This window comes from Anser brachyrhynchus (genome assembly GCF_964034855.1).
Source record: "Anser brachyrhynchus genome assembly, chromosome: 6".
NCBI classification, from domain to species: domain Eukaryota; kingdom Metazoa; phylum Chordata; class Aves; order Anseriformes; family Anatidae; genus Anser; species Anser brachyrhynchus.
In genome coordinates, this window is record NC_137700.1 from 19,336,546 (window position 1) to 19,347,859 (window position 11,314).

Here is an 11,314-nt window from a genome sequence, read left to right on the forward strand (position 1 = left end):
CTTTGTTTTATACTCTGATATGTCACAGTCTATGGAAAATAGAAATGTGTGTCCAGAACAGCTGATAACATGAAATTAGAGATGTCAGCATTTTGCTGTGAGAAACTGCTAACATTTGTGAGAAGCCTTTGTGTGTAGAGTATTCTTGATTAAGACAAAGGAAAGGCTTTGGGCTTTAGCATGCAAATAGCCTTACAAATAAGGTATGCACAGACATTTTTATGCTGTTTCAGTTTTCCATTTTATCCTTACATTTTTCACAAGATCAATATTTGGGTGTTAGCGAATTAATGAATGTGCGCCTATGTAGGCAGACATAACTCACACGTATGCATTTTATACGCTCTGCTACTTTATAGCTGAGCATGTTTTAGTTCTTGCTCTGCCCACCCTACACTTTGTAGTGATTCTAGTGAGCTCAAATTTACATGTGCTTACCAATTTTTTATTAACTGATGGCAGTGTAGTGAAAAAAAATGAACAGTTTTTGTACTGTGAATGTAAATCAGTAAATACTAAATATAAAATACTGCAAGTTCTGTGTCTAACCTGAGGCATCTAATTAAGGGAGCTTCTCATTAGAAGCACAGGAGTCATACCTTCAAATAAGATAAGCAAGAACAAAAGGCTGCAACACCTCATTCCCTTCAACCCCTCAGGCCACAAAATAGCTAAAACAGCCAAAAGAATGCTATTCACAGAATGACAGATGTGAAGAAAATGGAAAAGCAGCGAAGGACAACCGTGAATGCTGGACAGGAAGACTACAATGAAGGGAATAACCTGACCTTTGCATTAGGTATGCAGCTCTTGTGCTCACAAACTTCTGCGTGGATCCAATATCCCCAAGCCCACACAAAGAGCAGCTGGTACTTGGAGCAACTACCCCCTTTCCTGGCAGTGTGGCAAAAGCCGCACAAATGCCTGGTCGCCTGCAGGTTGGGGCTGAAGATGCTGAACATTTTCGAGCATCCCACGCAGAGGGCTAGGAGTGCAGCCCTTTCCTGCATGGGACACGTTCTCCTCCTATTGCTCTGGTGTTTCATACTATTACATGAATTTTTCTATTATATAAGAATAGAATGGCAGGCTAGGTACTAACTGCACACCAGGAAATTCCCCTGTAATCTTTTTGTTTGTTTGTTTAAGTATTGGATGCTGAGTCACCGACTCCCATGTCATTAAACTGGGCATTTGGTCAGGCTGAAATACCAAACTTTGATTTTTAAGGTGTACTCCTCCAGAAATACAAGATCAACAATTGAGCCAGTTCTGCCCTGCAGAGACCAATTTGAGAACACACTGAACCTCAGCTTATAAAATAGCAGCTCCAAGTGGTGCCACATGCTGCTGATTCTGACATGACACTGTGTCTTTGCACGGCAGGATGATGAAGCACCCTAAAATTAGCCTTCTTACTATTTCGTAAAGAGCAAGCAGAAAGGTAGCAGCCTGCACTGAGGAGAACAAAGAGGCACAGGAGAGGACCAGAGCTGAGGCTCACACACAGGCAGGTCCCCGCACTTCATGGTGAGCACTCTTGGCTTCTTTGCAAATTTCCATGTTGGATTGTTTAGTGTCCTTTCTTATCCCAACCACAGGGTGACCTGGTTGTGAAAGAAGAAAGGTGACCATGCAAATGGAAGGGAGGGGGGAGGATCTGTTCTCTCAGGGGACTTGGGAAACAGCAGAGGGAACAACTAATGGTGAAAACAATACAGGTGGTCTTTTTTCTTAAGAGGGGTGTATGTGTTGGGGGGGGACTGGCACTCAATTCACAGAATGAAGCTTGTTAATGGAATAGAACTGGGAATGGAAGAAAAAAGTAGTACTGGTATGGGAACCAGAAATACCACGATAAAGCCCCCTCTTTCTGTTGAGCCAGAATGAATTTTTCCAGACATTCAGCTCTCTTTCTACCCCATTTCTTAGGCTTTACAAGGAGTAAGATTTGAGAAAAAAAAAAAAACAAACATAAAGGCAGAGGGAAGATATGCATGGATGTGTCTGGGTGCAAGAGTAAAGGAAAAGGTTGTGGACCAGCAAGAAATTTGCAAATAAGAAAAAAAAAAAACTTTAATTTTTGATTTGAGTATCAGAGGGCACAACGGGCAAAACATCGAATGGATGTTAGGGCCAATTGCTAGGAGAGCAGGACACAGCATGTGTCTCTAGGAAGCAGAGGATTCAGCCACCAGCTCAGTGCAGTAGCCTGTGGCCCTGTGCCTACATGATTGTCAGGATGTGCTGTTTTCTCTATTCCCATGGTAGAATAAGAAGAATAAATGGGAATAAAATAATTAACTCTGAGGCATAACCTGTGACCAGTATGTTCAAATTACATGCTGCTGCTTCTGTTGGGAGTTTGCTTTCAATAATATGGGACTGTTTCGTAACAGATATTTATGTTTGGTAAAGGTGGTTGGACAGTACTCTTTGCAGTTTTCATGATTTAGTTCAGGATAAGACTCATGATTTCACATGTATTACTGAAACCCAGAGGGGCATGATACTTTAAGATCTATTTTGGTGCAGTTAGCAACTGATATTTGGTATAGCATGGACTGAAATGTGGTGCCAAAATGGTAGAGAACCTGTGCCACTTGTATCAACTACAGTGTAGGAAATCTCTGTTCAAAACACGGATTAAATATTCATAGTGAATGAAGATTCTTGGACAGGTGGAAAATTAGATTTTTCTTGCAGAGGTTGTTAAAGGGCTGCACAGAAATTATATGTGAGCAGTCAGAGATTGGAGTCCTTGGGAGAACTTAACTCTGAATTTCCTATGAAGTAAGTCTCAACCTTACTACTGGAATAGAAGAGTTCCAAAAATTTTCACATCATTTTGGAGAGAGAAGCAAAGTAAATTGCATAAGATGAGCAATCAAATCCTCATAACTATGTGAAAAAATGGGATCACTACTGCTTCCCTGTGCATAATTCATATGTAGATAAACTTAATGGCTGTTCATGTTTCTGGAGATCTTGCATCCTGATACTTAATAAGCTACCATTTAGGAAGGAAAATTGCTGCAGACTAGTGATCTTTTGTTTCTATTTGATGACATTGGACTTGTGCAAAATGCTGACAATTTTGTTTTTGATTTTTAATGAGTGATTTAGAGACTCTTATTTCTCTCCACAAAATCTTAGGACAATGTTTTTAGAAGACTGTTTCTTTGTTTATTTGGTCTGTCAGCATCAAAAAAATGGCTTCAATTTAAAACTTCACACTTGTAAGGGGAGGCCAAAGCAACTATATATCATTTTCAAGCAGAAACAGTTGAGCAGCCACCTGTGCCAAACCTCCATTGCATTTAGCTGTCATTTTTTTCTTGGATAAGGAGGGTGGTATCAGTGATTAATCACCCATGTCTGACTGATGAAGACTTTCCTGTCATTAATGTCAACAAGCCACTAGGACACCACTAAATATGATCATTGATCCCAAAGAGAAATGATTGTTTGAGGAGTACTAGATAGTCCCCACTTAACATGTGTTGAATGGGGGGGAAAGTAAGTAAGTAATACTTATTTACAAAAGTATTTCCTTAACTTAAATAAAAGAACAATACAGGGTTACTTCCAGCTTCTGCAGGGTTCTAGAGCAGAAAAAATGACCCTTAAACATACATAGACATAAATTTGAGTAATCCTAGGGCTTGGATCTATGGAGATTCAAGAGAGATTATTCCTGAGACCCTCTTAGGAAAAGACAGCATTTCCATGAAACTGAGACATAGCAGCTTCCATACACCCCAGTGGAGACACCCAAAACCATACAGATTGCCAGCAGGAGTCAGCTTGAAACTCCAATTTCATCACAAAACACTTCCACAATATTTTTTAGCTTGTAAACTTGTAGAACTTTTAGCTTGTAGACTTGTTAAAAATATTGTGCCCAATATGGTAAAACTTTTGTAAATACAAACAATTCAATACAAACAGTATTACAATACTATAATTGCTGATAAGCTTGAGGCAGACTCAGACAGCTGAACACTCTTTAACAAACAGTATAAATATTACAAAACAAATTGTTTTCAGTATAACTTTTTTAAATAAAATGAATGAAATTAATATATAGTAATTAATGCTTATTTGACCTGATGACCAAGTGGTTGTTTTGTAGTAAACGGTATTAGGATTAACAATCACTTTTCCTGAGAAACGAATGACATGTGATCTTTATATTTTTTTCCTGGCCTCTTGTTCAAATTTGAGCCTCTAAATAGTTCATCACCATTATAAACCTGCTTGGGTTATCTTCCAAGTGTATAATAACCATAAGCATTAAAACAGTCTGTTTATAACTCTAATAATCCCTTCTGGCTTCCCTGCAGAATTGTAATAGCCATGACCTGAGAAGCGTTTTTTTTATAACCACTACAACTAGTCATAATTTCCAGTGAGTTATATCAGCAATGATCTCTTAAGAATCTAGGATTCTGGATTACAGTGTTTTCAGGTCAAAACTTATGGTCAAACTTTCAGGTCAAACTTTTTATCTGATGGCTAAGATTTAGTTTAGAAAATTTAATAGCAATACATAAAAATCTGAAGTCTATGCTTTTACAGCTGTTCCTATGTGCCATTCATTTTACAGCTAATTTTGGCTGGATACAGAACTTACTATTTGCCCCATTAACAATAAAACAAAGAGTTATAATATTAATTTTCCTGATGTTTTCTAACAAGACCACAAGTTAAAAGAAATACCATTTGACAACACAATTAATTTTTTTGAATATGTACATTTACATAATTTCAATGGAAACTCAGAAGCTCAATAAATTAGCAAATAAAGTTATCTTTATAGCTATATTTCAGGAAATGCATTTTTTAAAAATATTTGTAAAATAAAAAGTTTCAAATCAAAGATTCAAAGACTATTGCTTGCCTCTGCCATAATTTCTTTGGACATACAGTAATCAACATAAAAAGAATAAAACCTGAAGCCAATAATATATTAATTGTCACATATTTTCTGATGTAAACATTTGGCTGCAACAAATCCTGCGTCTCAGGATCTAGACCAGAGAGATTTTCATTTCTCTGCAAAAGAACTGAAGGCTTTCTGTTGCTCAACATGAGTGGACAGCAAGTATTTCAGGATTAGGAAGAATATAACATAGGAAATACATAAACACTTTCTTAAGCTTTTCAAATTCAGGAAAGAAAACAATACTGTTTGGAGCACTGTTATCCCTTCTTAAGAGTTTCATGAACATAATCAAAGGGAGCCCATGGAAGGGCACAGGAAGTAGCCATATTTGCAAGGTAGAGACTATTCTTCATATTATTATTATTAGCCTTATTCTTGGGAATCAAAATATTAGTTGGTTCTTAGATTTTTAAACTTTATTATCTTGACTAAAGCTGGGAAAACTCTGGAAGTTCTTCCCACTGAGTTCTTTCTCTTGGCCTTCCCTGGCCAGTAATCAAAGCTGTAATTTTCCCTGCTGCCCTTTCCTGTAGGTCAAAACCTCAGATGGGTAAATTGTTTCTCAGTGGAAGTCAATGGAAATAATGCCAATTTAACCTAGTTGAGCCTTGAATGGATTTACATCACCGAGTACAAAACTGAGTACAAAACCACAACTGAGGATGCAAAGTACGAACATATATGTGTTTATACTCCTTTTAATGCAGAGCAGTCAGCAAACCAAAATTCATTTCGCATCAGTTCCAACCATGACAACATAGTATCAGCGGTTTTGGCTCACCTTCCTGCTCCACTCACCACTTACACTTCTCTATCCACTCCAACACCTTAAATTCTATTTAACAGCTCAATACACAACAAAATAAATCTCCTGTATACAGTAGAAACAGTTTTCATATATGATACCTGTGTGTTATAAGCATGGTTGAGACTTTCTAAAGTCTCTTCAAAAGGTGTACCTTGATTTTCAAAAAATGGTGAAGATTCACAGATTCAGGTGACTGCCTCTAGTCACCTAAATGTCAAAATCTTGGAAAATATCAGGTTATATAAACACCCCAAATGTGAATACGCAACTGGATCTGCACAGGCAATCCCTGAGCTTTTCAACAAATATGTACAAAAATTTGAAGTATGTGGTTTTAACTATTTAATGAAGATGTAGGCTTGTTCTTCATAGGTTGTCTTTGAATTTTCAAACCACTAAATATTTCTTTACAAAATACATTTTGTCAATTCACTATATTTTCCTTATTTAACATTAAGCATATACTTTAAGAGCATTGTATCTAAAATTTATTTCAAACATTAATACATTCACAGCCCCATACCATCAATTAAGCGTATCATAAACATTTTTGTGCTTTAAAAAGCCTTTACTAATTTTATTAAATGAAAAATACTTACCATAATATTTGCATTTTCTTTACCAGCATCAATTTGAAGTTTTCCAGTATTCTTTCTAAAGCAAAAAGAAGTGAGACATTTAAAAAAGCATTTTCAAAGGCACACTAGGCGGAAAGAAAATTCCTTTTTATAACTTGTGTGATAGCACATGGCATTACTATATGTCACAGATGTACCAGTTGGTCTAAACTTGGCTTGTAATACACATGGTTTATCAGATCAGAATATATTTTCAATCCGGTGATATATCTTTTGACTCCTTCTACTGGCTAAATTGATATTTGACTGTTTGGAGTCTAGACTGTTCTAGAAACAGACAACTGCATGAGCAGAACCACTGGATTAAATGTGGCCTGGGAAAATGGTCATAACCATTTTTGATTACCAGGTGATTTCTTTGAAATGAGTTAGAGGTATTAGTTTCATAATAGGAAAAGTATATTGCTCTTTCTCTCATTCTCTGTCTTAAGTACTTATGAAAAAATCACATTCGGACCAGTTAACAATTTGCACAACAATTGCACAACAATTTGCATTCTGTATGGACAGAATAGCCAATATCTCACTCTATTGCTGTACTGAAGTAATTTTCTCAGTAGTGATCTTTACTTTGGTAAGTGAGCTTGCATTACCTGAATAGCTCTTGTTCTTTAGCTAGACAGAGTCATTCAGATTTTACTGGTGTTTAATATGCTGCTACTATCAAATGACTTGAATTCTCATATCTGTACATTATGAGTTTGCTTGTGTTTAGACTACATACGTATATTCTTTTTAAATTGTCAGTAACATTGTATCCCAAGGAAATCTTTTTCTGAAGCTTCATTAATATCTACAGATACGACTTTTGCAGTGCATCTTCATATAAATTTTCACAAATGATGTTATAATGCCAGTCAGTTTAAAATTACAATGAAGAAAGCAACATTTAAAGTGGGAAGGTGACTCAGTGGCCTGAGGGAAAGAGTTCCAGACAGATGAGGCAGCATAAGGGAAAGAGTGCCAGAATAATTGGGAGGGGCTGGTAAACTGATCTCAAGCAAGTGTAATAAGGTGACACACCAAAGTGCTGGTAAAATATTAACTATTTCTCATAGCAGTCACCCAATGAGATTCAGAGCATGGGAATGATATCCTAGTTCCATTTTCATTTAAAAATGGCATTGTTTTAATATAAAGGAGGAAAACTTTAGAAGCCTTAGAACTTCTACAGAAATTGTTTCTGTTTGTCTGTACAAGCAGATGGCAGGACAGAGTGAATGCTTTTAAATGCTATACACAAGTGGACAAATAACAGTAGCTTGTGCTCATCTCCCCAGCTGACACCAGAAAACACCACGCTCCTAGCCCATGGGCCACTAATTGATTTACTGCCAAGCTTTTCTGCTGCCACCATGTGTCTTGATCACAGATTCCATGTAAGCATAGATATAGAATCTCTTCCCCAGCTGTAGACCTTCAGACAGGACTGTTTCTCAGTTCATCCTGTTGCACCGTGGTAAAACACTACACACAGTCTTTCCTTTCCATGGAGTTTCCTTCTACCATAGTTTAGCAAATTGTTATCAAACTGTGTTCTCCTGCTACCTAATTTATGCTTGTCAAACCCTCTGCTTCAGTTAGTTCCTCTAGCCACCTCACTGAACAATCACGTTGCTGTTCTCCAGAGTGTTTAACCCAGGCCTACCTACCTGGGGAGCCAGTGACCCCACGGACTACCATAAACACTGCTGATAAACCACTGAAACCCTCACTGGAATGTGCTTGGGAAGCAAGAGGTCTCTAGAAAGTATTTTAAAAACGTGGACTATCTGTGAGTGCCCTCTCCTTACTCTCTTCTAGCAATGAGCCTTTAGCTAGGACATTCTAATTAGGGGTCTATCTGATGAAATCTAATTTTGGCATCCAAGTTAGTGAATGTTTTATCCTGTTAAACATCTAGAGCTGATTTCCTCTAAAGTTCTGTTGCCTATAACAGGTGCCGAAGCCTCTGGTGCTCAAAATACCAGCCACTGATTCTGGTTTTGGTCCCTCTAAAATTCTGAAGGTCCTAATCTACACTACAGTTAGGCTGAGCTGCCTCAGCCCACTGGTAGAGGGCTCTACCTGGCCTTCTTGTATTTAATTTGCAGTAGGCCTCAAGGCCTCTAGCATAAAACAAAGAAATATACTGGAAAGCCACTACACCTAATTAGAAAAAAGATACTGAATATCCTTGTATTTTATATAAATGGTATATATATACATTGCTAGTTCGGACAGAAGGCAAAAAATTCTGAGTACATTTTCTTCATTGCCATGCAACTCACATTAACTGGGTTCCCACAAATAATAGCAAGGCTTATTTTGCTCTTTTTTTGTTAGAAGCATTTATGGACTCTCAGTGAAGTCTCTCAGTTCCTTTAGGATTTTGGAATTTCTTTGTAAGTAGCCTAGACAAAATTCTGCTTTCAGAATTTCTAGATGTGCGATGCCATTTAAGTTATAAGGACTGCACTGTAAAACATTGTTTGACAAATGTGCAGTTAGAAATAGAGACTATGGGGTTACAAAATGCAACTCACTAGCCTGACTCTTAATCCAATTTTAAAAATACAGCCTTTAATGCATTGTCGTGTTAATCTCAACCCAAAATCAAAAGGCATTCACATGTATGACCCTGTCACTGGAGAACAATAAGCAGTTAACAAAGGCAGACACTGTAGATGTCACATCTGCTTAGTATCAACCATAGAAATAACTACCATGAAAATTATTTTTAAAACTTTTATTACAATACAGAAGGAGAAAAAGTTCAAATACTCAAAATATGAAGTTTATAATATGGCTTTCCCTTCAGTAACTGTCCCTTATCTCCTTTTCCTTCAGACTAGGTAACAAAATACCTCCACTATTTTTATCATTTCAAGTGACAATCTGTTCAGTTGGTATTAATTGTGGCTATAAACAACCTTTTTAGATACTTTGGATATTTGTATTCTAAAGAAAGGTAAAGAAGCTAACAGAAATGGATAGATTTGTAGCTGCTAGGTCTAATCCTGTCTTATCTGAAGAACAAATTAGCCATGCTACAAAAAGAGGGAGAACAAACCCAGAAAAGTTCAGCAAAAGTCAGAACACAGTGTTTGGCTTAGTGCCATCTCTTACACGTAATCTGAGGAAAACGTGTCCAGTCCATCACTGCATCGGCTACACAAAGATCTGGCAAACCTGTACCAGCATCAGACTTGAGATGGTGCCAACAGCTGCTCTCTTAGTTGGAGGCCTGAAACAACATGGCAAAGTAAGTCTCTGGTAAGCCAGACAAGTGGTTCTTATCGTTCAAGTGGTTCAATGGTTCCTATTGAAAAAAAAAAGAAAGGCATGAAAGACAAGAAATAAAGTGAGGAAATAAAAGAACAAAGGGATGAAGAGGGTCACAGTAGGAATGCAGATTTTACAAAGTACATAGTGCCCCATATTAGGTGAAGACAGTAAACTGGCATTGTCAGATCCCCTTCTATTGTCTGTTTCAGACTAGTGAAATCCTATAGTATCAGGTAAGATCCTGTAGTCTGAGCATGCTGGGAGTAGTAACCCTGACTGTAAATCTCACACCTTGCAGTCAAGCTGTTTTTTGGTATCTAACCCAAATCAAGCTTCCTCCTGCTTCACTTGCCCAAAGAAAGTCATGAATTGAACAGCATATCCCCTTGATATTTTGTTCAGTAATTAAGCCCAGTTTCTGGGTTATAAATTTTAATCCGTTTACTTCTAATCCACATTTCTGTTGATTGCCAGACATTGTATCCCCCAAGTCACTGGATTTTATAGAGAGAAGCCCTCATCAGTATTATCTCCAGCTTTTCTGTTTGATTTTTTTCTGATTTTTAAAAGCAATCTTATATAACAGGTTGCATCAAACTTTTGCTTTGTTGAACAACTGTCAGCCTTTATATATCAGTACTTGCTGTATGCTTTACAACTCATTAAGTCTGGTAGCACTGACCCTGTCCCAGAAGGAAGGCTGACGTGAGCTAAAGCCTGCACCCCGAGATGATGGTAACTTCAAGGAGATCCTACTCAGCCTAGTGAGCACTTCCAGATAGAGCTCATGCACTTTATGTTTGAACCATACGTGATCCGCTTTAAAATTTGAATGCTAGCAAATTAAAGAATCCAGGTGCTTGTGGAATGCTGAGATATCCTGACTTTATAAATAGATAAATAAATAAGTTTGAATGGAACAATCTAAGAGAACCTAGTAAAATATTAACTATACAGGGAATAGTAAAACATGAATACTTTTGTTAACTGTTTTCTCTGACAGATATCTTTGCAAGTTGACCAGCTTATTTTAAAGGCTAATATTACAAAGGTTAGTATTGTACAAAGGATAACACAGCACAAGACAGAAAAGATCATAATTTGAAGTAAAGACTCAGTGTCCTTCATTTTTTCAAGGCAGGGAATCCAACTTAAAGAGACACTTTCAAAATTGTGCAAAAGCTTTTTTTACAAAAAAGGTATGTTACAAATCCCCTTTTACAACTGCTATCCATAGCACAAATTATTTCTTGTTCTGAGGATTATCTCTACTATTTTATAGAAATATTGATAACATTTTTCAGATATACCATTTGCTTTGTATCAAAGCAAAATACTGGTATTTTTTATTTATTTATTCATTAAAAAAAAAAAAACACAAATACGTGGAACATTGGATGAAACTGGAAGAAGACAGCACAAGAGACTGTGGTTCTGTGTGGATGACCGAAAGACTGCTTTCATTGTTGTGGCTATAACTAACTCTTTGGAAAAGTCTGACTCCTCTCTCATTGATGTCAGTGACAGAACAATAACTAATCTCAGTGGAAACACATCAGGCCCCATAAATTACCTGTATATTTCACCTGAATAATTCCACAACTGGAAAATTCAGTCGTAACACTCAGGCAATCCTCACATGAGTGCTGTCCT

The 11,314-nt window shown here is 37.1% G+C and overlaps 1 long non-coding RNA gene across 1 annotated transcript in view; it reads right to left on the reverse strand.

Moving 5' to 3' along the window:
- Positions 1-1,522: 1,522 nt before the first annotated feature.
- The window catches only part of LOC308197309, a 90,999-nt gene continuing 81,207 nt past the window's right edge, over positions 1,523-11,314 (reverse strand). Inside the window, exons 4-6 of the long non-coding RNA XR_013952793.1 lie at positions 11,235-11,312; positions 9,503-9,620; positions 1,523-6,410 (exon numbers count right to left, since the gene is read on the reverse strand). This is a non-coding gene — a long non-coding RNA (uncharacterized lncRNA). The remainder of the gene's footprint in view (positions 6,411-9,502; positions 9,621-11,234; positions 11,313-11,314) is intronic.